Here is a 24406-nt window from a genome sequence, read left to right as displayed (position 1 = left end):
TTCTTCTGTCAATCTCCCAAAATTCAAATTTCCCCAACCTAAAAAATTTGAATCCCTATGTATCAAAGGCACCTACCAGAAAGGACTGATCTCAGAGATCTATAGGGGGATGGAGTCAACATTTGTCCCACCGAACCACCAATATATGTTAAAATAGTCAGCGGACCTCAATCTGGCAATTGATGTGAGCGAGTGGGAGGATATCTGGGAATCAGCAGCTAAAACCTCAATTTTCACAATAACACAAGAAAATATATATAAAATCCTATTCAGTGGTACCTGACCCCGACTAGGCTGAAAAAATGAAAAAGATGTGTGTGGTGCTCTCAAGACAATACTTAAAGCCCATTCACCTTGATAAAGAACTGTAGAGGTCCGAAACGCATAGGTGTGTTTGTTATTTTGTTCTGATCCAATTAAACAGCTTATTTTTTGGTACGTATCCCTGTTGGTGTCATTGCTGTTCTACGGCTGGTCTTGGTGCTTCGTTTTTTTCTTCATTGTTCTACACCCGACTAGGCTGAACCAGATTTTCCCCAACACACCAGACCTGTGTTGGAGGGGATGTGGGCAAAAGGGGGACATGACCCACATTTGGTGGTCATGTGAAGAGATCCAGAAGTTCTGGTCCATGATCCAGGCGATTCTCCGTGAGTCCACGGGGATTCTGTTTCCCATGGACCCTCTGACCTTTGTGCTGGGTAAATCCATTGGGATCCTTCCCGCTCCTATATCTAGGCTGGTTACCTCTATCCTGACGGCTTCTAGATGCTCCATAGCAGCGGCATGGAAACAGGTCAACGCTCCTGCCAGAAGCACAGTGGCCAGGAGAATAAACGCTGTCATGACAATGGAGAAGCTCACACCCATGCTCCATAAGAGAATGCCACAGTTTTGGAAAACCTGGGACCTATGGCTCATGACACAGGACACCGGTCAGGCAAGGGTCTAGGTCAGGCAGCTGTCGCCGAACCATGAAGTCAGAGAACTTGGAGGAAGTGGCTTACGCTCCCCTCCTAACCTCCCTCCCCCCCGCCTTCCTCCCAACCCCCCTGGTCTGTCTGTCTCTTTCTGCCCCCCTCTCTATCCCTTCTCTACATTCTAAATACAAAAAAAAAAAACTACATTGGTAAGCATCTTGAAATAACCAGTCATGTGCCCATGACACTGTGTAATCTGTAACTGTACCTAAATGTTACCAATAAAAAACTTTGGAATAAAAAAAAAAAAAAGAAACATAGTGCAAATGTGCTAATAGCAAAGTTGAAAACGTGAAAGCGTAAAAAGGCCTAGTCATGTGGTAGTGGATTAAATAAGGTGTTTTCAGAATAATCTGGTCAGGATCTTAGTGTAATGAAGGGTGGCTGGACCTCCCAAATCGCCGGGATGTAAATTGCCATTTTTGACAGCATTGCTATCACGGTATGCAGAAATCCCCTAATACCTGTGATAGCAACATTTGCAAAACTGGCGAGTAGCCGGTGAGGTGATGATCTGAAAAGGGCTCACCCGGCGATTTCTTTGTGTTGCAGAGAGAGAGCCGCCTCTCGCTATGTAAATCTCGCCAGAGATCAAACATTTTTAATATAAAATTTAATACTGGTGTATTATAGCAGGTGGTCTCCGGAGCAGAACCTCGTTGATTTGAGGTCCGGGGACCCCCCTGCTTCTTGAGATACAGGCCACGTTATAGGGTGACGGTATCTGCTATGCATTTTATTCCCAGTCACGTGACGCGGGACATTTACATGCATAGGAGATACCGGCACCCCATAACGGGGCCTATATCTCGGAAGCAAGGGGTCTCCGTATCTCAAATCAACATGGTTCTGCTCTGGAGACCACCTGCTACAATACACTGGTATTAAAACCCTAATAAAAAATTGAACGAATTCGTTACCGTTGCCAAAACGTGGCTACTGATGAAATCCTTGTGGTGAAACGCGTAGAGTGTCAGTCTACTCCAGTTAGCAGAGGGATACTTTGGAGGATTCCAGCCCACCCAATTTGCTGCTTTCACCAGCTGCGACAGAGCCAGTGCAGACGAGTGATGAGCGATGCAAAGTACAAGGGCCCAGAGTGATGTGGGGAGAACGCACGGAGAGTCATCAGCTGACCGACGGCGCCTCTTCCTACCACATAGAGAAACCCATTCGCTGCCACTCCAAGACGGATGTCTGATACCTTCCTAGTCGCTGAGGCAGAGATACATCTGGCGGGGATACTATCCCAAACTGCTTGATTACACTTGTAAATTTTGAGTGCCTTTTTTATTGGTTTTATACATAATTTTTTTAAAAGTCTGCGCTATGTCCAGTGTTCTTGTCTCTTCCTGCTAAGGTCCCACTATACACATTAATGTGTGAATTGGATTACAAGATAACAAAGAAACCTTTATGTACACGAACCCTCTGAGAAATTTGTAAGTACAAATCTCATTGGGAAATATTGATCTGAATCATCCACCTCTTGAATAGACATACTTGCACTATTTTGTTTGTTCTCTCCTATATATATATATAGTATAGTATCCGGCCACCAGAAAACTGTTTGGATTGAAGAAAAACAATCTACATGATGGGTTGAAGCAGCATTTATTCTTTATATCACTGATTTTTCACTTAATTCACTGTGTATATTTTATACTATCAGTGATGTGCACTTATTAAGTCACCTGAAATTAGATTTAAGCGCCACTCTTTAACCATTGGTTTGCACTAAGACTGAACCTGGCAAGAGGTCAAGGACTGTCGAAAGGGCGGTGAGGGGGAAGAACTTTCGATCGTACCTTATCGAACACATCTTTGATCACTCATCCTCCTTTGGAGTGATTATACTGCAGATCTGTTGAGTAGGGTTTAAGCAAGTCTTGATGCAATGGGGACTCCATTGGATGGGTTCTTTATCAGTCCAATCAAGTTGCGTATTATGTTGCTGTAACCATGGCAGTCCTAATATTACCTTAACGGATGGAGTATGGATGACATCCAGGGAAATCTCCTCCCGATGGCCATCCATAGTAAGAAGGGTAAATTTGCTGGTTTCCACAGAGATGATGGCCGGTTGAATGTACTTGGCTTCCAATCCGACCTGTCCGGCTTTATGTCATATTCTCTAGCCTGCTGTACCCATGCTTGGCCATCGGGACTGCTACCACTCTCAATGTCTTGTTCTAGCCTGCAGTACCTGTACTTGTCCACCGGGATTGCTGCTGCTAAACTAAGGAACATTCCAGACTCTGATACCTGACACCTCTGCACCTGTGCTCTACCTCTCAGCCTGCATATATAAACCTCCCTTTCCTGTTCCTCCCTTGCCTGTTTATACTGGTTCCTTAGCTCCTGCAAGGTTCCTGTGTTTACTGCTGTGCTAGCTATTGCTATCATCCTGTTCCAGTCTCCTCGTTGCCAACCTCTGCTTGTTACCTGACTACGCTATCTGCCGCCTGCCTCTGACCCCTGCTTGTTATATGACTACGCAATCTGCCGCCTGCCTCTGACCTCTGCTTGTGACCCCTACTACGCTCCCTGCTGTTCCTGCCACTGGGATCCACTTCAGCCGAAGTCCAATCCTTGACAGAATAAACAGGCCCTACCATGGATTCCGCTGGAACAGACCCGGCCCAGCTCTGACACTCCATGACTTACAACGTATCATGGTTGGTTACCAAGAACCACAAAGACACGTGTTCAATCGTCTTGGCCGCTTGGAAGAACAAGCCGCCACCACGGAAGCTGAGAATCGTGAACTACATGCAGCCTTAATCACCATGTCTGGTCAAAACACTGTGCCTGTGCAAACCGCACCCCGTATATCCCTTCCGGAAAAATTTTGGGGGAAAAAACAATCTTTCCGGAATTTGTTTAATCAATGCAGACTTGTGTTCAAGCTTCAGCCCACCATTTATCATACCGATGAAGCCCAGGTTGGACTGATCATAACCCTGCTCAAGGATGAGGCCCTTGCTTGGCTTTCCCCTATGTTAGAACAAGATAGCCCAATACTAAGGGACCTGGAGGAGTTCATCGAAGCCATTATTTTTGATGACCCAAATCGTAGTGCAACCGCTGAGGCAACTCTGAACAATCTTCGTCAACAAAGACGCTCGGCAGCTGAGTACGCCGCTGAATTCCGCAGATGGGTTAACGATACTGAGTGGAATGAGGCAGCGCAGAAATATCATTTTCTGCAGGGTCTTCCGGAGCAAGTTAAAGACGAACTAGCCCGAGTGGAGCCCCCAGAGAGATTTCAGGACTTTGTCCGTTTATGCATCCAATTTGATCGCAGGCTTACGGAAAGACGATTGGAGAGACAGGGGTTCATGCCAAGCAACCCCGGGTTTAGAGATGTCAGTACTCCAAGACGTTCCAGGGAGACTGAGGAGGAGCCGATGCAAGTAAATACACTGCGGGGACCCATCTCAACCAGGGAAAGGAATAGATGCCGAACAGAAGATCTCTGTTTATATTGCGGAAACAATGGACACTATCTCGCTGATTGCCCAAACAAGTCCAGGCGGTCTTCTTTCCAGAGCCCTAGGAGAAATCAGCTGCACGCTATTTCAAAGACTGGTTTCTCTGCTTCTCAAGGGAAAGATAACCCTCCTTCGCTACACCCTCACCTCCTGGTTCCTATTATAATCGAGGAAGGAACACATCGTTTTTCAACCACAGTAATGGTCGACTCAGGGGCGGCAGGGAATTTTATGGACATAGAATTCGCCAAGAACAATTTGGTATCATTTGTAGCCAAGGAATCGCCAGAAAGGATGGAAGTCGTTGACGGTTCTCCCTTGAGCTCTGGACCTGTTACCCATGAAACAAGTAACTTAACACTAATCATGGAGCCCAATCACCAGGAGAAGATTTCATTTGGTCTCATTCATCACCTTTGTTTCCAGTGATTCTGGGAATTCCATGGCTCATGATCCATAACCCACTAATTGACTGGAAGACAAAGACCCTCACGTTTCCCTCGGAGCACTGTCAGCAAGCCTGTCTACCTAAAACTCCTATACCAGAGTGTGTAGGAATACATAAGATTTCCTCGTCTCAAGAAAATCTTCTGCCGGCTCCATACTCTGAGTTTTTAGATGTGTGTGACAAGACGAATGCGGATACGCTTCCCCCACATCGCTCTTATGACTGTCCCATTGAATTATTACCGGGTGCTGCCATTCCGTTTGGAAGAATCTATTCCCTCTCAGAACCGGAATTGAAGGTCCTTAATGACTACCTCCAGGAGAACCTATCAAAGGGTTTTATCCGACCCTCTACTTCTCCAGCAGGCGCTGCGCTCTTCTTCATGGGAAAGAAAGACGTTCTCTACGCCCCTGCATTGACTATCGGGAACTAAATAAGATTACGGGGAAGAACAGGTACCCATTACTTCTGATTCCTGAACTATTGGAAAGAATTCGGTCAGCCAAAATCTTTACCAAATTAGATCTCAGAGGAGCGTATAATTTGGTCCGCATTCGACCCGGTGACGAATGGAAAAAAGCCTTCCGAACCCGTTATGGGCACTATGAATATCTGGTGATGCCTTTTGGACTCTGTAATGCCCCTGCTACCTTCCAGCATTTAATCAATTTTGTCCTCCGAGAGTTATTGGACCAATTCGTAGTGGCATACCTGGATGACATCCTAGTCTTCTCAGATAACATCATGGATCACCAGAGACATGTCCGAATTGTCGTTGAGCGTCTCCGTAAGTACAAATTGTACATCAAGTTAGAAAAATGCGAATTCGAAAAGACCAGCATGCAATTTCTCGGTTATATCATCTTTCCCGAGGGTAAACCCTGATGAAGACTTTGCAGTGGAAACGCGCGTTGGGTGATATCAGTGACTACTAAGGAGCCCTTGTTGATGACATCTAGAGTGGAGGACAACTTTAATCAGCCCAATACCTGCTGTGACGGCCGTGGAGCAGATGCTGTAGCTGTGAATATCTTGTCTGACCCTATGACCCAGGGTGGTCTGTTATAGAACCTCCAGCATTGAAGCTTTTTTTGTTGGAGTAGACAATATTGCACTATTTTGTGTTTTTACATTCTTTTACATGTCCTGGTGTGATTTGCGCACCTGTTTCTCCTTCGTTTGCTGATTGAATTTGGTTTGAATTCTACGTCAGGAGCTGCACTTATTAAGGACAGTATATCATCTGTGTTACCTTTGATTTATTTGTGATATTATTTGCGCTTGTTTTTTCCTTTCAAGATTCAAGCCGTGGTGGAATGGCCAATCCCTCGAAATGAAAAGGACATTCAGAGATTTGTGGGCTTTGCCAATTTCTATAGACGTTTTATTAAAAATTTCTCTGGCATTATTGCCCCAATCATCCAACTCACACGGAAAGAATTCCCCTTCAAATGGTCTCCTAAAGCGGATGCAGCATTCGAACAATTGAAGTCACTCTTCACATCTGCCCCTATCCTCATCCATCCAAATCCAGAATTACCATTCGTCTTGGAAGTGGGTGCATCTGACTCCGCTGTTGGTGCCATTCTGTCACAAAGAATTGGACCCAAGATGCTCCTTCATCCATGTGCCTTTTATTCATACCAAATGTCAACAGCTGAACGAAATTATGACATCGGAAACAAAGAACTCTTGGCTATAAAAGCTGCATTCTCTGAGTGGAGACATCTACTGGAGGGGGTCAATCACCCAATTACGGTCTTTACGGGTCACAGGAACTTAGAATTCATTCGATCCGCAAAGAGACTGTCTGCGCGACAAGCCAGATGGGCTCTCTTCTTTGCAAGATTTCAGTTCCACATCTCATATTGCCCTGGCTCCAAGAATGGGAAAGCCGACGCCTTGTCACGGTTATTGCCTAATCCTAGTTCACACAAAGAGCAAGAAGAAACTATTCTTCCAAAAAGATTTTTTTTGGGCGTCACATTCTCCGCCGATCTCCTCACAAAAATAAAGGGAGCCTACTCAAGTGACTCTTTTCTTAAAAACCCTCCTCCGGAAGCATACTATTTCTATGTGATGGTCTCTGGAACTGTAAGGATCGTCTGTTCGTCCCTAAGGAGGTAAGATTAGAGGTGTTCCAATTAATGCACGACTCCCGACCCGCTGGTCACCCAGGTGTCCTCAAGACACAGGAACTGTTGTCTCGCTCTTTTTGGTGGTATAAATTAGCACAAGATGTTAAAGACTATGTCCTCTCCTGTGAGACTTGTGCTAGGACCAAGACCCCTCGAGCATCACCTGTGGTTTTGCTGCAGCCTCTTCCGGTTCCAGCTCGTCCTTGGAAGTCCATATAAATGGATTTTATTGTTGACCTGCTTCGATCAAGTGGACATAATACCATCCTGGTAGTAGTGGATCGACTTACAAAGATGGCTCACTTCATTGCAGCACAGAATCTTCCTTCTGCAGACCAGACAGCCAAGTTGATTGTGAAAGAGGTGTTTCGGCTTCACGGGCTCCTGATGAGATCATATCCGATAGAGGGGTACAATTCACTTCAACATTTTGGAGGACCTTCTGTTCCTCTCTAGGAATTCGTTTAAATTTATCGTCTGGCTATCATCCACAACCCAATGGCCAGACAGAAAGGACCAATCAGACTTTGGAACAATACTTACGATGTTTTGTTTGTCATCTCCAGGATGACTGGATTGATTTCCTACAACTCTCACATCATTCATCGACTCAGAAGAGTCCTTTTTTCTCAAATTATGGATTTCATCCAACCTTTATTCCTCGTTTTCCATCTCCGGGCCCCATTCCGGCAGTTACAGAGAAACTGGAGACTCTGCGAGACATCCAGGAGACCCTCAAAGAGACACTTTGTGAGACTCAAGTAAAGTACAAAAAAGCAGCAGACCAACACCGCAGACCCTCCCCAGAATTTCAAGTCGGGGATAAAGTCTGGCTTTCTACAAGAAATCTATGTTTAAAGTTTCCAACCATTAAATTGGGCCAAAAATAAATCGGGCCATTTCGCATCTCAGCACTAATAAATCCAGTGTCTTTCAGATTAGAGCTTCCTGAAACCATCAAAATCCACCCTGTGTTTCATTCTTCTCTGCTGAAACCTTTCCATGAGAATCCGTTTCCTGGATGGAGACTTCCTCCCCCTGAACCCGTCCTCGTGGATAACGAAGAGGAATTCATTGTGGAGAGAATTTTGGATTCCAGGTTACACCGAGGGAAACTACAGTACCTGGTTCACTGGGGGGGCTATGGCCCAGAGGAGAGGTCTTGGGAACCCAAAGATTTTGTACATGCTCCGTGACTAGTCAAAGCTTTCCACCGGAGATATCCAGACAAGCCTAGCAAGGATCGTCCGGAGAACGCTCTTGGGAGGGGGGAGTAATGTCATATTCTCTAGCCTGCTGTACCCATGCTTGGCCACCGGGACTGCTACCACTCTCAATGTCTTGTTCTAGCCTGCAGTACCTATACTTGTCCACTGGGATTGCAGCTGCTAAACTAAGGAACATTCCAGACCCTGATACCTGAAACCTCTGCACCTGTGCTCTACCTCTCAGCCTGCATATATAAACCTCCCTTTCCTGTTCCTCCCTTGCCTGTTTATACTGGTTCCTTAGCTCCTGCAAGGTTCCTGTGTTTACTGCTGTGCTAGCTATTGCTATCATCCTGTTCCAGTCTCCTCGTTGCCAACCTCTGCTTGTTACCTGACTACGCTATCTGCCGCCTGCCTCTGACCCCTGCTTGTTATATGACTACGCAATCTGCCGCCTGCCTCTGACCTCTGCTTGTGACCCCTACTACGCTCCCTGCTGTTCCTGCCACTGGGATCCACTTCAGCCGAAGTCCAATCCTTGACAGAATAAACAGGCCCTACCATGGATTCCGCTGGAACAGACCCGGCCCAGCTCTGACACTCCATGACTTACAACGTATCATGGTTGGTTACCAAGAACCACAAAGACACGTGTTCAATCGTCTTGGCCGCTTGGAAGAACAAGCCGCCACCACGGAAGCTGAGAATCGTGAACTACATGCAGCCTTAATCACCATGTCTGGTCAAAACACTGTGCCTGTGCAAACCGCACCCCGTATATCCCTTCCGGAAAAATTTTGGGGGAAAAAACAATCTTTCCGGAATTTGTTTAATCAATGCAGACTTGTGTTCAAGCTTCAGCCCACCATTTATCATACCGATGAAGCCCAGGTTGGACTGATCATAACCCTGCTCAAGGATGAGGCCCTTGCTTGGCTTTCCCCTATGTTAGAACAAGATAGCCCAATACTAAGGGACCTGGAGGAGTTCATCGAAGCCATTATTTTTGATGACCCAAATCGTAGTGCAACCGCTGAGGCAACTCTGAACAATCTTCGTCAACAAAGACGCTCGGCAGCTGAGTACGCCGCTGAATTCCGCAGATGGGTTAACGATACTGAGTGGAATGAGGCAGCGCAGAAATATCATTTTCTGCAGGGTCTTCCGGAGCAAGTTAAAGACGAACTAGCCCGAGTGGAGCCCCCAGAGAGATTTCAGGACTTTGTCCGTTTATGCATCCAATTTGATCGCAGGCTTACGGAAAGACGATTGGAGAGACAGGGGTTCATGCCAAGCAACCCCGGGTTTAGAGATGTCAGTACTCCAAGACGTTCCAGGGAGACTGAGGAGGAGCCGATGCAAGTAAATACACTGCGGGGACCCATCTCAACCAGGGAAAGGAATAGATGCCGAACAGAAGATCTCTGTTTATATTGCGGAAACAATGGACACTATCTCGCTGATTGCCCAAACAAGTCCAGGCGGTCTTCTTTCCAGAGCCCTAGGAGAAATCAGCTGCACGCTATTTCAAAGACTGGTTTCTCTGCTTCTCAAGGGAAAGATAACCCTCCTTCGCTACACCCTCACCTCCTGGTTCCTATTATAATCGAGGAAGGAACACATCGTTTTTCAACCACAGTAATGGTCGACTCAGGGGCGGCAGGGAATTTTATGGACATAGAATTCGCCAAGAACAATTTGGTATCATTTGTAGCCAAGGAATCGCCAGAAAGGATGGAAGTCGTTGACGGTTCTCCCTTGAGCTCTGGACCTGTTACCCATGAAACAAGTAACTTAACACTAATCATGGAGCCCAATCACCAGGAGAAGATTTCATTTGGTCTCATTCATCACCTTTGTTTCCAGTGATTCTGGGAATTCCATGGCTCATGATCCATAACCCACTAATTGACTGGAAGACAAAGACCCTCACGTTTCCCTCGGAGCACTGTCAGCAAGCCTGTCTACCTAAAACTCCTATACCAGAGTGTGTAGGAATACATAAGATTTCCTCGTCTCAAGAAAATCTTCTGCCGGCTCCATACTCTGAGTTTTTAGATGTGTGTGACAAGACGAATGCGGATACGCTTCCCCCACATCGCTCTTATGACTGTCCCATTGAATTATTACCGGGTGCTGCCATTCCGTTTGGAAGAATCTATTCCCTCTCAGAACCGGAATTGAAGGTCCTTAATGACTACCTCCAGGAGAACCTATCAAAGGGTTTTATCCGACCCTCTACTTCTCCAGCAGGCGCTGCGCTCTTCTTCATGGGAAAGAAAGACGTTCTCTACGCCCCTGCATTGACTATCGGGAACTAAATAAGATTACGGGGAAGAACAGGTACCCATTACCTCTAATTCCTGAAGTATTGGAAAGAATTCGGTCAGCCAAAATCTTTACCAAATTAGATCTCAGAGGAGCGTATAATTTGGTCCGCATTCGACCCGGTGACGAATGGAAAAAAGCCTTCCGAACCCGTTATGGGCACTATGAATATCTGGTGATGCCTTTTGGACTCTGTAATGCCCCTGCTACCTTCCAGCATTTAATCAATTTTGTCCTCCGAGAGTTATTGGACCAATTCGTAGTGGCATACCTGGATGACATCCTAGTCTTCTCAGATAACATCATGGATCACCAGAGACATGTCCGAATTGTCGTTGAGCGTCTCCGTAAGTACAAATTGTACATCAAGTTAGAAAAATGCGAATTCGAAAAGACCAGCATGCAATTTCTCGGTTATATCATCTCTCCCGAGGGTAAACCCTGATGAAGACTTTGCAGTGGAAACGCGCGTTGGGTGATATCAGTGACTACTAAGGAGCCCTTGTTGATGACATCTAGAGTGGAGGACAACTTTAATCAGCCCAATACCTGCTGTGACGGCCGTGGAGCAGATGCTGTAGCTGTGAATATCTTGTCTGACCCTATGACCCAGGGTGGTCTGAATGCTCATAAACAAAGGCACTTATGTAAGTGAAATACTTTGTATTTTTAACATTAAAAACAGTACTATACTATTTTGCTTTCCCCTTCTTTTATATGGATTTCCCCCCCCCCTCTATATGGATCTGGAGTACCTGTCTGGAGACATAAGTTGGTAACTTTGAACAACCACAACGCTTTCATTTCACGTTAAACACGTGAGTGCAAACTTTATAGAACCTCCAGCATTGAAGCTTTTTTTGTTGGAGTAGACAATATTGCACTATTTTGTGTTTTTACATTCTTTTACATGTCCTGGTGTGATTTGCGCACCTGTTTCTCCTTCGTTTGCTGATTGAATTTGGTTTGAATTCTACGTCAGGAGCTGCACTTATTAAGGACAGTATATCATCTGTGTTACCTTTGATTTATTTGTGATATTATTTGCGCTTGTTTTTTCCTTTCAAGATTCAAGCCGTGGTGGAATGGCCAATCCCTCGAAATGAAAAGGACATTCAGAGATTTGTGGGCTTTGCCAATTTCTATAGACGTTTTATTAAAAATTTCTCTGGCATTATTGCCCCAATCACCCAACTCACACGGAAAGAATTCCCCTTCAAATTGTCTCCTAAAGCGGATGCAGCATTCGAACAATTGAAGTCACTCTTCACATCTGCCCCTATCCTCATCCATCCAAATCCAGAATTACCATTCGTCTTGGAAGTGGGTGCATCTGACTCCGCTGTTGGTGCCATTCTGTCACAAAGAATTGGACCCAAGATGCTCCTTCATCCATGTGCCTTTTATTCATACCAAATGTCAACAGCTGAACGAAATTATGACATCGGAAACAAAGAACTCTTGGCTATAAAAGCTGCATTCTCTGAGTGGAGACATCTACTGGAGGGGGTCAATCACCCAATTACGGTCTTTACGGATCACAGGAACTTAGAATTCATTCGATCCGCAAAGAGACTGTCTGCGCGACAAGCCAGATGGGCTCTCTTCTTTGCAAGATTTCAGTTCCACATCTCATATTGCCCTGGCTCCAAGAATGGGAAAGCCGACGCCTTGTCACGGTTATTGCCTAATCCTAGTTCACACAAAGAGCAAGAAGAAACTATTCTTCCAAAAAGATTTTTTTTGGGCGTCACATTCTCCGCCGATCTCCTCACAAAAATAAAGGGAGCCTACTCAAGTGACTCTTTTCTTAAAAACCCTCCTCCGGAAGCATACTATTTCTATGTGATGGTCTCTGGAACTGTAAGGATCGTCTGTTCGTCCCTAAGGAGGTAAGATTAGAGGTGCTCCAATTAATGCACGACTCCCGACCCGCTGGTCACCCAGGTGTCCTCAAGAAACAGGAACTGTTGTCTCGCTCTTTTTGGTGGTATAAATTAGCACAAGATGTTAAAGACTATGTCCTCTCCTGTGAGACTTGTGCTAGGACCAAGACCCCTCGAGCATCACCTGTGGTTTTGCTGCAGCCTCTTCCGGTTCCAACTCGTCCTTGGAAGTCCATATAAATGGATTTTATTGTTGACCTGCTTCGATCAAGTGGACATAATACCATCCTGGTAGTAGTGGATCGACTTACAAAGATGGCTCACTTCATTGCAACACAGAATCTTCCTTCTGCAGACCAGACAGCCAAGTTGATTGTGAAAGAGGTGTTTCGGCTTCACGGGCTCCTGATGAGATCATATCCGATAGAGGGGTACAATTCACTTCAACATTTTGGAGGACCTTCTGTTCCTCTCTAGGAATTCGTTTAAATTTATCGTCTGGCTATCATCCACAACCCAATGGCCAGACAGAAAGGACCAATCAGACTTTGGAACAATACTTACGATGTTTTGTTTGTCATCTCCAGGATGACTGGATTGATTTCCTACAACTCTCACATCATTCATCGACTCAGAAGAGTCCTTTTTTCTCAAATTATGGATTTCATCCAACCTTTATTCCTCGTTTTCCATCTTCGGGCCCCATTCCGGCAGTTACAGAGAAACTGGAGACTCTGCGAGACATCCAGGAGACCCTCAAAGAGACACTTTGTGAGACTCAAGTAAAGTACAAAAAAGCAGCAGACCAACACCGCAGACCCTCCCCAGAATTTCAAGTCGGGGATAAAGTCTGGCTTTCTACAAGAAATCTATGTTTAAAGTTTCCAACCATTAAATTGGGCCAAAAATAAATCGGGCCATTTCGCATCTCAGCACTAATAAATCCAGTGTCTTTCAGATTAGAGCTTCCTGAAACCATCAAAATCCACCCTGTGTTTCATTCTTCTCTGCTGAAACTTTTCCATGAGAATCCGTTTCCTGGATGGAGACTTCCTCCCCCTGAACCCGTCCTCGTGGATAACGAAGAGGAATTCATTGTGGAGAGAATTTTGGATTCCAGGTTACACCGAGGGAAACTACAGTACCTGGTTCACTGGGGGGGCTATGGCCCAGAGGAGAGGTCTTGGGAACCCAAAGATTTTGTACATGCTCCGTGACTAGTCAAAGCTTTCCACCGGAGATATCCAGACAAGCCTAGCAAGGATCGTCCGGAGAACGCTCTTGGGAGGGGGGAGTAATGTCATATTCTCTAGCCTGCTGTACCCATGCTTGGCCACCGGGACTGCTACCACTCTCAATGTCTTGTTCTAGCCTGCAGTACCTATACTTGTCCACTGGGATTGCAGCTGCTAAACTAAGGAACATTCCAGACCCTGATACCTGACACCTCTGCACCTGTGCTCTACCTCTCAGCCTGCATATATAAACCTCCCTTTCCTGTTCCTCCCTTGCCTGTTTATACTGGTTCCTTAGCTCCTGCAAGGTTCCTGTGTTTACTGCTGTGCTAGCTATTGCTATCATCCTGTTCCAGTCTCCTCGTTGCCAACCTCTGCTTGTTACCTGACTACGCTATCTGCCGCCTGCCTCTGACCCCTGCTTGTTATATGACTACGCAATCTGCCGCCTGCCTCTGACCTCTGCTTGTGACCCCTACTACGCTCCCTGCTGTTCCTGCCACTGGGATCCACTTCAGCCAAAGTCCAATCCTTGACACTTTACGAATGAGAGCAATATTATGTTTAAGAGCAAAGCTATGGTCAATAAAGTTGCTCCAAGAACCCGAATCAATAAAGGCGGAGGTAGTGACCTGGAAGTTGGCCCCTTTGAGGGAGATGGGAAGCATGATCCGTATTTTTGGGGAAGTCGGGGAAGAAGAGATAGTGCCCAATGAGATTCCCCGATACCTCATTGAGCGCTGGCGTTTCCCGGTTTGAGTGGGCAGGAAAGGACTTTGTGGTCGGATTGACCACAATAGTGACAAATTCCATTGGTACATCTGCGTTGCCTCTCCGAGAAGGATAACCGGCGGCTTCCCAGCTGCATGGGTTTCGGATCATCAAGAGGCGGCAGGTCTGTAGGGGAAAAATGAAAAGCCAGTGATCTGGCCAGAAGTGGCCGAGAGCGAGAATGTTCAGCATGTCAGCAGGGCGCTCTTGAGCAGCTAGTTAATCTTTAAGAGAGTCAGATAAACCTTGCTAAAAGGCGGCCAACAGAGCCTCATTGTTCCAGCCTGTTTCAGCTGCTATGGTACGAAATTCCAGGGTGTAGTGAGCGACTGGACGAGAACCCTGTGAAAGGTGAAATAGAGAAGATGCAGCCGTCACCTTACGGCCTGGAGTGTCAAAGACACGTCTGAATTCCATATTGGAGTGGCCGAGGTTCTGTGTCAGCTCCGGTCTCCGCTGCCAGATTAGGGAAGCCCATGCCGGGGCATCTCCGGTAAGTAGAACGATAATGTATGCCACCTTAGATCTTGCAGAGAGGAAGCGAGAAGGGGTTAACTCGAATTGAATTGCACATTGGTTAAGGAAACCCTGACCCCCATGGGGGTCACCAGCGTAGCGATTTGGAGTAGGAAGATGGGGTTCAGCACAAAAATGGGTGTCTGGTGAAGGCAAAAAAGGGGTTGTGGGTCTCATGGGACTGGCCTGTTGGTATTTTGAGGTAAGGGCCCCAAAGGATTGCGCAAGGGATGCAACACAAGTCTCTAGTTGGGAGAATCTGTCCACAACTGAGGACATGGCCCGACCCACCTCAGTGTGCTCAACGTTTGTGGGGTTGAGCATACTGTAACGCTGTGCTCACCACAAACAAGGCGGGACCCCGGTACTGAGGTGGGAATGGGTATAAACGCCACCCATAGCCATGGGGGCACATCTGGCGTGCAGGTGGTCAGGCAGCCGGGTCAGGTTTGGAGAGTGTAGAATGGTTGGGTACTTGCCAAGGTCTGAGGTAGGAGCCAGTAGAATGGTCAGTGTCCGTTTAGCCGTGGTCAGGGGTTGGATCCAGTAGGAGTGTAGGGATCTGTAAACCGTGGTCAGGATTGGAGAGATGCAGAAGGTCAGAGGTAAGCCGGGGTCGGTAAGCCAGAAGTGCGGAGTCCAAAGTAATAGCCGGGTCGGTACACAGGGGGTCAATCTGAAACAAGGAGCTAGGAGACAAGGCAAGGCAGGACAAGGAACCAGGAAGTGGGAGAACAGCACTAACTGGAACTATGCTCAGCCAAAGTGCAAGTGGCGCAGCTGAGCATATATACAGACAAGCCAACGAGTATTCTAAAACTTGCCTTAAACTAGCCAGGTAAATGCTGGGTACATTTCAGTGACATTTCTGCAGAGGCTAATGGCCCAACGGATTAACACAGCAGGGGTTCCTGGCAGTCCCATTCAGTTTGAATGGGACTGCAATGGACCCCCACTGTTAATCTGATGGGCCATTAGTCTGCCTGCAGAAATGTGTGAAATGTTGCAGCATATACCCAGCATATGCCCAGCATGTACCTGGGTCTTTTTGGAGACTGCCCCAGGTTTGTTTTAGCATAATCGTCGGCACTACAATAGGTGAGCATGACCAATGAGAGAGAGGGGAGGAGTGGAGGCGTGGCCTCAGCGGAAGCAAGGATAGGAGGAGAGACACAGGAGACAGGTGGGCATGATGAAGGTAATTGACACGCAGCTTGGGAGTGGTGCACACGTGTGCGTGCGTGCCGTGCGACGCTGAGGCGCGCCACAAGCGGGGAGTGGAGCCAGACTCCGTGATGTCCACAAAGCTCCTGCGTGAGCGCATGCATACTTTAAGGACAGTGGGGTTGCACGAGACGTCAGGTAAGGAGGGAGTGCGCCGCGGGTGACGCACTCCCTGATTCCTTACACTGGCATAGTGTTAAATGATGCACAGAATAGATGATCATCATGTACCCACTGTGCCATTCAATTGTTTTATTGGCATTTGTTTTCTATTTAATTGGCTATGTACTGTATTTTATTTTGCTATGTGATGTGTTTTATTTTGCTATGTGCTGTATTTTATTTTGCTATATGCTGTGTTTGATATGGCAATGTAATGTTTTTTATTTGGGCCAGGTTTTTTAAGCCTTCACCATTTCTAGGTATAATGGTAGATCATGCCCATATTATATGAGCATGATATACCCACTGTACCAATGAATGGGTGAAGGGTGGGGTAGTTGTCTGGGGAGGGTTGTTAGGCCTCCTGGGTGTGTAGCAGAGCAGGGTGGGTTAACCCCTTAATAATTTTCACGGTTATCAACCGCTAAGGTGATTAAGGGCTAGGGGACATTACATTGTATTTATTATGTATTCTTGCTGACATCGGAGGACAGGGACCTGCAGTAAGCTGACGAGGACACCCTTCATATTGCCAGGGGTAAGTAGAATGGTTTTTATTTACTTTATTTATTCTGGCTAATGATGTATTTAATAATGGGCAAATAATCTATTATCCATATCTGGATAATAGTTATTTTGCCCATTACTGTACTGTATGTATTTGTCGTGGGGGGGGGGGGGGGTAGCTATTTTTATTTAAATGTAGGTCATGTTTAATTTTTAAATACAGGAATGGTACCGCAGGCCAGAGGGGACCCACGGGGACCACCCGAGGACCCCCAGACGACCACGGGGACCACCCGTGGATCCCTGGATGCCCACGGGTACTACCTGTGGACCAATGGGGGACACCTGCAAGGAAGAACCAGGGACCCCACAGCTGTGGGGGCCCCAGGGACCCGTGGGGACCACCCAAGGGCCCCCAGACCCCTTGGGAACCTTCCGAGGGCCCCCAGACACTCGTGGGGATGACTCGGCAATCCCTAGACACAGAGGGGATCACCCGTGGACCCCGTTGGGGCCCACGGACACCTGCAGGGACCACCTGAAGGCCCACGGAGCCCAGCAGGGACCACCCAGAGGCCCCAAGACACCCGTGGGCATCCCGCGGGGTGCACTGTGGAGCCTGCGGACACCCGCGGGGACCCCCATCGGCCTGTGATTTTAATCCTGTGTGTAAAAAAATAAATATTGGTTTTACAGTATGTGGGGGTACAGGGGCTGGGTGGTTGTGTATTGGTTTTTATTAAATATCGTGATGGTTTATTTGGGGCGTAGGAGGTGGGTAGTAGGACTGTTGTGTGTTTTTTTTTGTATTGTCGGTAGTGGGGGTGGGTGAATGGGGTATTAGCCCCAAGGATGGGTGTTTAGGCCTACCAGGTGGGTAGCTGGAGGGGTTAACTCCTTCATTACCATAGCAATATTAACCGCTAAGGTAATGAAGGGGTTAAGTCCAACCTCAACCCCAACGCAAGGCCTAAACACCCACCAAGGGCCAAATACCACGTTCACCCACTCCCACTACCCACAATAAGCATGTCACGGGTGGTTAACCCCTTCAGTTCCATAGCGGTTAGCCGCTAAGTAATGAAGTTGCCTGTATATGCATTTTTTCATGCATCAGATTCATGCCTGGGATCTCCGGTGGTGATATTAATGGGTGTCAGCTCTGGAGACCCCGGCATCACTCCGATGCAGGAAACATGCATTTTTTTTCTAAGTCCCATCTCAGCACTTCTCGGCAGCTTCTCCCCACCTTCTTGCCAACTTTTTTTGGCGAGGCGATTTGGCATGAGAATCTCAATTCTAGAGTGGCGATCAGCTGCGATAAGCTGATCGTGGCTACTATAATAACACGAGTTTGAGAAAATTGCGATCAGTGGCGAAAAGAAGCTTCTCGTCGCCTGTTTGGTGAATTTTTTTTCTCGCCAAAACAACCCACCGTTTTTAGAGCTTATCACCAACTTCTCGCTGCTTGCTGAATCTCTAGAGGCTTTTTTGGTGAGAAGCTAGCAAAAAGTGACTTATCGGAGCTTTCTGCATAGGTCCCAAAATGTAATTCTGTTTATCCCACGGACCAAGAATTTACTGCATGTTTCTTTTTCATAGGTGGCAGCCTTTGGTATGCCTACTGATACTATTGTATTCTGTTCAATGTAATTTTATTATATAGTTGTGCCCTCTTGGTATGTTTTGTTAATACTATGCCAAATGTTATCTCGTCTGTGACGGAAAGAATTTTACCAGAGTGAGAGTGTAGCCCCTTGCTAAAATCAGGCCCCTTTTCGCATGTACGCTATGCCAACACTCTGGCAGTGTAGGGGTAAACCAATTGCACATGGTCCTGCATGTGAGCTGGCTCTTAGCTAAGCTATATTGTTGCAATCTCCAGGCACCTGTGCCTGGAGAGTTCTAGTAGGTCATGTGACCGGTGGGGTGACAAATTGCTACACCATGTTTTGGCCAGAGATAGAGAGGAGAAAAGGTTGATACTCCTGGGTAGATAAGGGGATCTTTTATGTGCTGGGCTAGTAGAGTGAATTCTAGGTGCTAGACGCAGGCCGAAGCGGTTCCCATGCTGCAGGCAAGGTTTATGTAGGGATCTGGGGCTGAGCCTGCTTCATCCTTAGCTAGGGTTAGGTTGGGTCCTGGGAGTAACTTCAGGCAAAAGGGGAACTGCTGCAAGTGAGACAAACTGAAAACCTGTCCTGTTTATGCTGTGTCTGCTGATGTGCAATAAAAGCAAGCATCCTGTTTAAAAGTTCCTGGCTTCCTGTTCAACTTATTCTACATCTACTCCTTACTACAGCCTTGGCCTGTATTCACCAGTGAAGCCCTGAGACCAGAGGTAAAACTGACTGAGCTAGACTACACTGAAGCAGGTAGAAACCCGGTCTGCAGTGCAAGGAGAGACGGAAATACGTGTAGACCCTATCTTCTGCAGCCGGGGGGGGGGGTCGAGGTGTGTTACACTGTAATATTAAAAATAAATTAAACCATGCGATTGCTTGTTAGAGGCACGCAGGTAGAGTGACTGATTCAGCCTATCTCTAACTGCACGTCTCTTACAGACAGGTACAACCCAGTAGGATTCACACAGCAGGGACCCCTACTGTTTTAATGTCAAGGGTTGATCAATGGCTGGAGTGGATCCCAGTGAAAGGAACAGCAGGGAGTGTGGTGTGGGTCACAAGCAGAGGTTGGAGGCGGGTGGCAGATAGCGTGGTCGAGATCACAATGGAGGCAGGCGGCAGATAGCGTGGTCGAGGTAACAAGCAGAGGTCGGAGGCAGGCGACAGATAGCGTGGTCGAGGTCACAAGCAGAAGTTTGCAGCGAGGAGGCAAAAACAGGGCAACAGCAATATACAGCAGTAAACACAGGAACCTAGCACAAGCTAGAGGAACCAATAAAAACACGCACAGACAGACAGGAAGAGGAAGTTTATATAGGCAGACTGAGAGGTAGAGCACAGGTGCATAGGTGTCAGGTTTCAGGGTCTGGAATGTTCTTTGAGAGAGCTAGTAGAGCAGCAGCAGTCCCGGTGGATATGCATGGGTATTGCAGGCTAGAATATGACATTGAGAGAGCCCGTAAAAACACACACAGACAGGAAGAGGAAGTTTACATAGGCAGGCTGAGAGGTAGAGCACAGGTGCATAGGTTTCAGGGTCTGGAATATTCTTTGAGAGAGCTAGCAGAGCAGCAGCAGTCCCAGTGGATAAGCATGGGTACTGCAGGCTAGAACATGACAGTTAATCCGACAGGCCATTTGTCTGCCGCAGAATACCATGCGTGATATTTGGCGAATTTGCCAAAATCTAGAACAAGATGTGGGCAGATAAAGGCCGCTGCATCTGTACCTCTGCCTGACTTTCTGCAATTTCCACCTGGCTGTCTACCCACTTCCTACAAATTAACCCAGCTAAGACTTAATTTCTCTACTTCTCTGCTTCCTCCTCCATCCCATCTTCCCCAATCCCCACCATTTCCTTTCCCTTCCTCATCATTTCCCCCTACCCTTCTGCTGGCAACCTTGGAGTGACCTTTGACCCTTACTTCCCCTTTGCCCAACACATCACCTCCATCACTACCACCTGTCACTACCACCTAAACAACATAAGAAACATGTGTCCACTCATTTCTCTCTCCTCGGCCAAACATCTCATGCGCTTCCTCATCTTCAGCCATCTTAACTACTGTAACTCCCATCTCCTTGGTCTCTCCCTCTACTCCCCAAAAAATGCTGCAGCCCGTACACTTCTGAATCTCCCCCGCTCTGCCCATGCCACCCTTCTTTTCTCCCAACTCCTCTGGCTACCCATCCAACAGCTTTCCCTCTTCAAATTCCTCCCCTTGTCCGTGGTCTTGCCCCTCCTTACCTTTCAGCACTTATCCCTCGCTACACACCTCATCCTCTTTGCTCCTTGACTGCCACTACCCTCACTCCCCCACAGCCCCCTGCGCCTCCTCTCGATTCTGATTATTTGCTTTACTCACCCCTCCTCTACAGTAACAAGCTCCCACACAACATTCAATCTTCCCCTTCCTGAACTATCTTCAGAAGACAACTCAAAACTCATCTTTTCTCCATCACATTCCATGATCACCCATTAACCTCCTATTCCATCCCCTCCTTCACCCAACCCTCCCAAAATGCCCATGATCTCCTCTATGCTCATCCCTTCCTAAAGTCTCTCCAAAACCCTCCAAAATCACCCACCTCACCATTTGCCTCCACTGTCCCCACTGTCAGACCCATCACCATGCCACAGTCAAAACTAAATCAAAAGTCCTGCCTCCAACCCCTGCCCAATAAACAAGCACATTTTAGTAACTAATGTACAGAGCCCTGGATAAGGGTGCTATATACATGTTATTATAAATAAATAATACATTTGAAAATGTCAGTGCCTCAGAGATGGACAGAGTTTATGATAGTCATTCCTATTGTAAGTTTCTTTCACTTAAAGATGTGGCACACACTAGGGACATGGATATGCTTGCGCACTCAGACAGGCCTTAAGGCAATGATTAAAAAAATTAAATGTCAGCAAAGTTATAAAAATGTATTCTAATCCTGATTTACTGTGTTAACCATTCATGAGATCTTTATGGATATGTGCAATATTACTGATACACTAATGCAGGGTTGGTCAACCTGACTGGAAGTTAGAGCCAGAATTTACCTATCTCATTGTCAAAGTTTCACAATAAGAAACAAATGCAAATTAATACCCGTATACACTGAAACAGAGCATAACCTGACTGTTTCAGTGTTTTGTACCATCAGGTTATGCTTTGCGTCAGTGTGTAGTGCCATCTGGTAGTACTCTGTGTCAGTGTAAAGTGCGGAGTATAACTTGATGGCACTATGCACTGACAGAGTATGTAGCCAGTGGAATTACATACTGACAGAGGGTATAACTTGACACAGACGCGAGAGGGAGAGGAGGAGACACATGGGGAGGGGGAGATGATGGGTGACAAATGGGGAGTGTGGGTAATAGAGGGAGAGGGCGACATGTGGAGGGGGTGACACAGAGAGGGGGGAAGAGGGTGTGACATGCTGAGGGGGTGACATGGGAAAGTAGGGGGGGGTGACAGGAGGGACAAGGGGGTGACAAGGGGGGCAGTGGGGTGATTGGCCTTAACTTTCTCTCCAGTCTCCACAGCTAGTACCACATGGAGCTCTTAGTAGACAGGGTGTATACTTACTCTACCCTGTGATGCTTGGAAGCCACCAAGGTTTGCTGGTCTACAGGAGCTCAGGAGAGGAGGTGGCTAGGGGGCGCTCTGGCTTCTCCTCTTCCATATCTCTATGGTCTCTCTGCACTGTCTTCAGTCAGAGCTCCCATTTTCAGTGGGGGGGGGGTTGTTTTTCCTTTCGGGGCTACACATGAAGCACACAAATTATGTTGGTGGCCCTTGGGACACAAGTTGGCCACCCCTGCACTAATGAATCATCATTGTCCTTACTTTTAGTTCTTTTTCATTCTGTTCTAAATGGGTAAGTACTTTATTTCTCTACATAAACAATCAACGTGGAAATGTAACCCCTTCACTACCAGGGGGCCATTAATGAATTGATAACAAGGCACGTATTGCAGACCCCAATGGCAGTGAAGGAATTAAATCTGGTCTTTTACATACAAATTGAAAGTGCTGGACTTATTTTTACTTTGATTCCTCATTTGTGGCTTTAAAACTAAGCCAAGAAAATTGCAGTAATATACAGTATTGGTCAGTGTTAAACTACCAGAATATTTAGTCATGTTGATGGTGGGATTAGTTAGTAAAGGGTAGATAGGTACTGATGCAGCGGCCGTTATTCGAACACTTCACGAATTGGAAGTCGATATAATCCCCTAATTTTCCCGGTTTTGGCGCGTTATTTTTTTTAAATGACCGCAGCGCATTAGATGCCTAAATCAGGGACCCCTGCTGTATGAATGCTACAGTACAGTACAGGCGTCTGCCTTTGTGTAATAGACGTGCAGTAAGAGAGTCTGAATCAGTCACTCTAACTGCGCGCCTCTCACAGGCGATCGCAGGGGTTTTATTAAAATTCTAAAATTACAGTTTTGTAACAGGGGGTCTCTGGAGCTGAACCGCATTGATTTCAGGTCCGGGGACAACCTACTTCCCGAGTTACAGGCCCCGTTATGGGGTGCAGGTACACCCGCCATGTTAAAATCCTGTGGGATCGAATCTAAACAATGCAGAGGGTTACCGGCACCCCATAACAGGGCCTGTATCTCGGGAAGTAGGGGGTTCCCAAGGCTGAAAATAAACTTTGTTTAGCTCGGAAGACCCCCTGCTCCCCCACACTAGTATCATACACCCCCCCTCCAAATAAAAAATCATTACCTTAGCGGGTAGCTGCTAAGGAAATGAAGCTGCTTACATTTTATTTTTATTCATAGTGTGCGTGAGCAGGGGGTCTCTTGAGCTGAAAAAAGTTGATTTCAGGGCCGGGGACCCCCTACTTCCTGAGTTACAGGCCCAGTTATGGGGTGCCGGTATCCCCGCCATGTTAAAATTGTGGGTCACGTTACTGCGGAACTAGAGGGATACCGGCAACCCATAACGGGGCCTGTATCTCAGGAAGTAGGGGGTCCCGAGGCTGAAATTAACTTTGTTCATCTCAGGAGACCCCCTGCTCACGCACACAATAAATAAAAATTAAAAATGTAAGCAGCTTCATTACATTCTGACACATAACATCTCCAAATAAAAACAGCACAATGCAAATAAAAATAAATCTCATCTCCCAAGAACACAGCACCTAGATAAGGCAAATCAATATCTAACAAATGGCTATCCAAAAATTTAATTTTACAATGTGTACAGTACATGATGCAAATAATCTGTGCACTACAGTATGCCAAGCAATGCTCTAAATAAAATAAAATAAATAAAATAACATCAATCAATCCATTCACAAATCAATTACAATACAATCCAAATCAATTACACAATTCACTATTCAAATCCTAAAATCTAAACAAATAAACAGAAATAAATTACCATCAATCAACTAATCCAATCCCAAATCAATTACAATACAATCCAAATCAATTACACAATTCACTATTCAAATCCTAGAAACAAAACAAGTAAACAGAAATAAATTACCATCAATCAACAAAATCTAACCAACAAAAAGCCACTATTAAAAAGCAACCCCCCCTGAAATAAACTACTGCAAACACATTCACACAAAGCTGCAAAATACAGTTAAAAATGCATTAAAAAAAGCAAGCAAACATGAGCAATACAAGCTTTTATTAGCTCTGTATTATGTATATCAATAGGGACATACATAAATAAAAGGGCAAAAAATGGACATAAATAAAAAAATCAATCACATTAAAAAAAAAATTCAAACCCTGTACCAGTTAAATAAAATACATTTCTCTTGTTTACTTACCATTAGATGACCCACTCACCGACTCCGAACAGCATGCTCTCGAACCAATCCACGCACAGGAAACAGGAACCCATAAAATAAAAAA

Source organism: Ascaphus truei, chromosome 2, assembly GCF_040206685.1.
Source record: "Ascaphus truei isolate aAscTru1 chromosome 2, aAscTru1.hap1, whole genome shotgun sequence".
Lineage (NCBI taxonomy): Eukaryota > Metazoa > Chordata > Amphibia > Anura > Ascaphidae > Ascaphus > Ascaphus truei.
Note: the sequence above shows the minus strand (reverse complement) of the source record.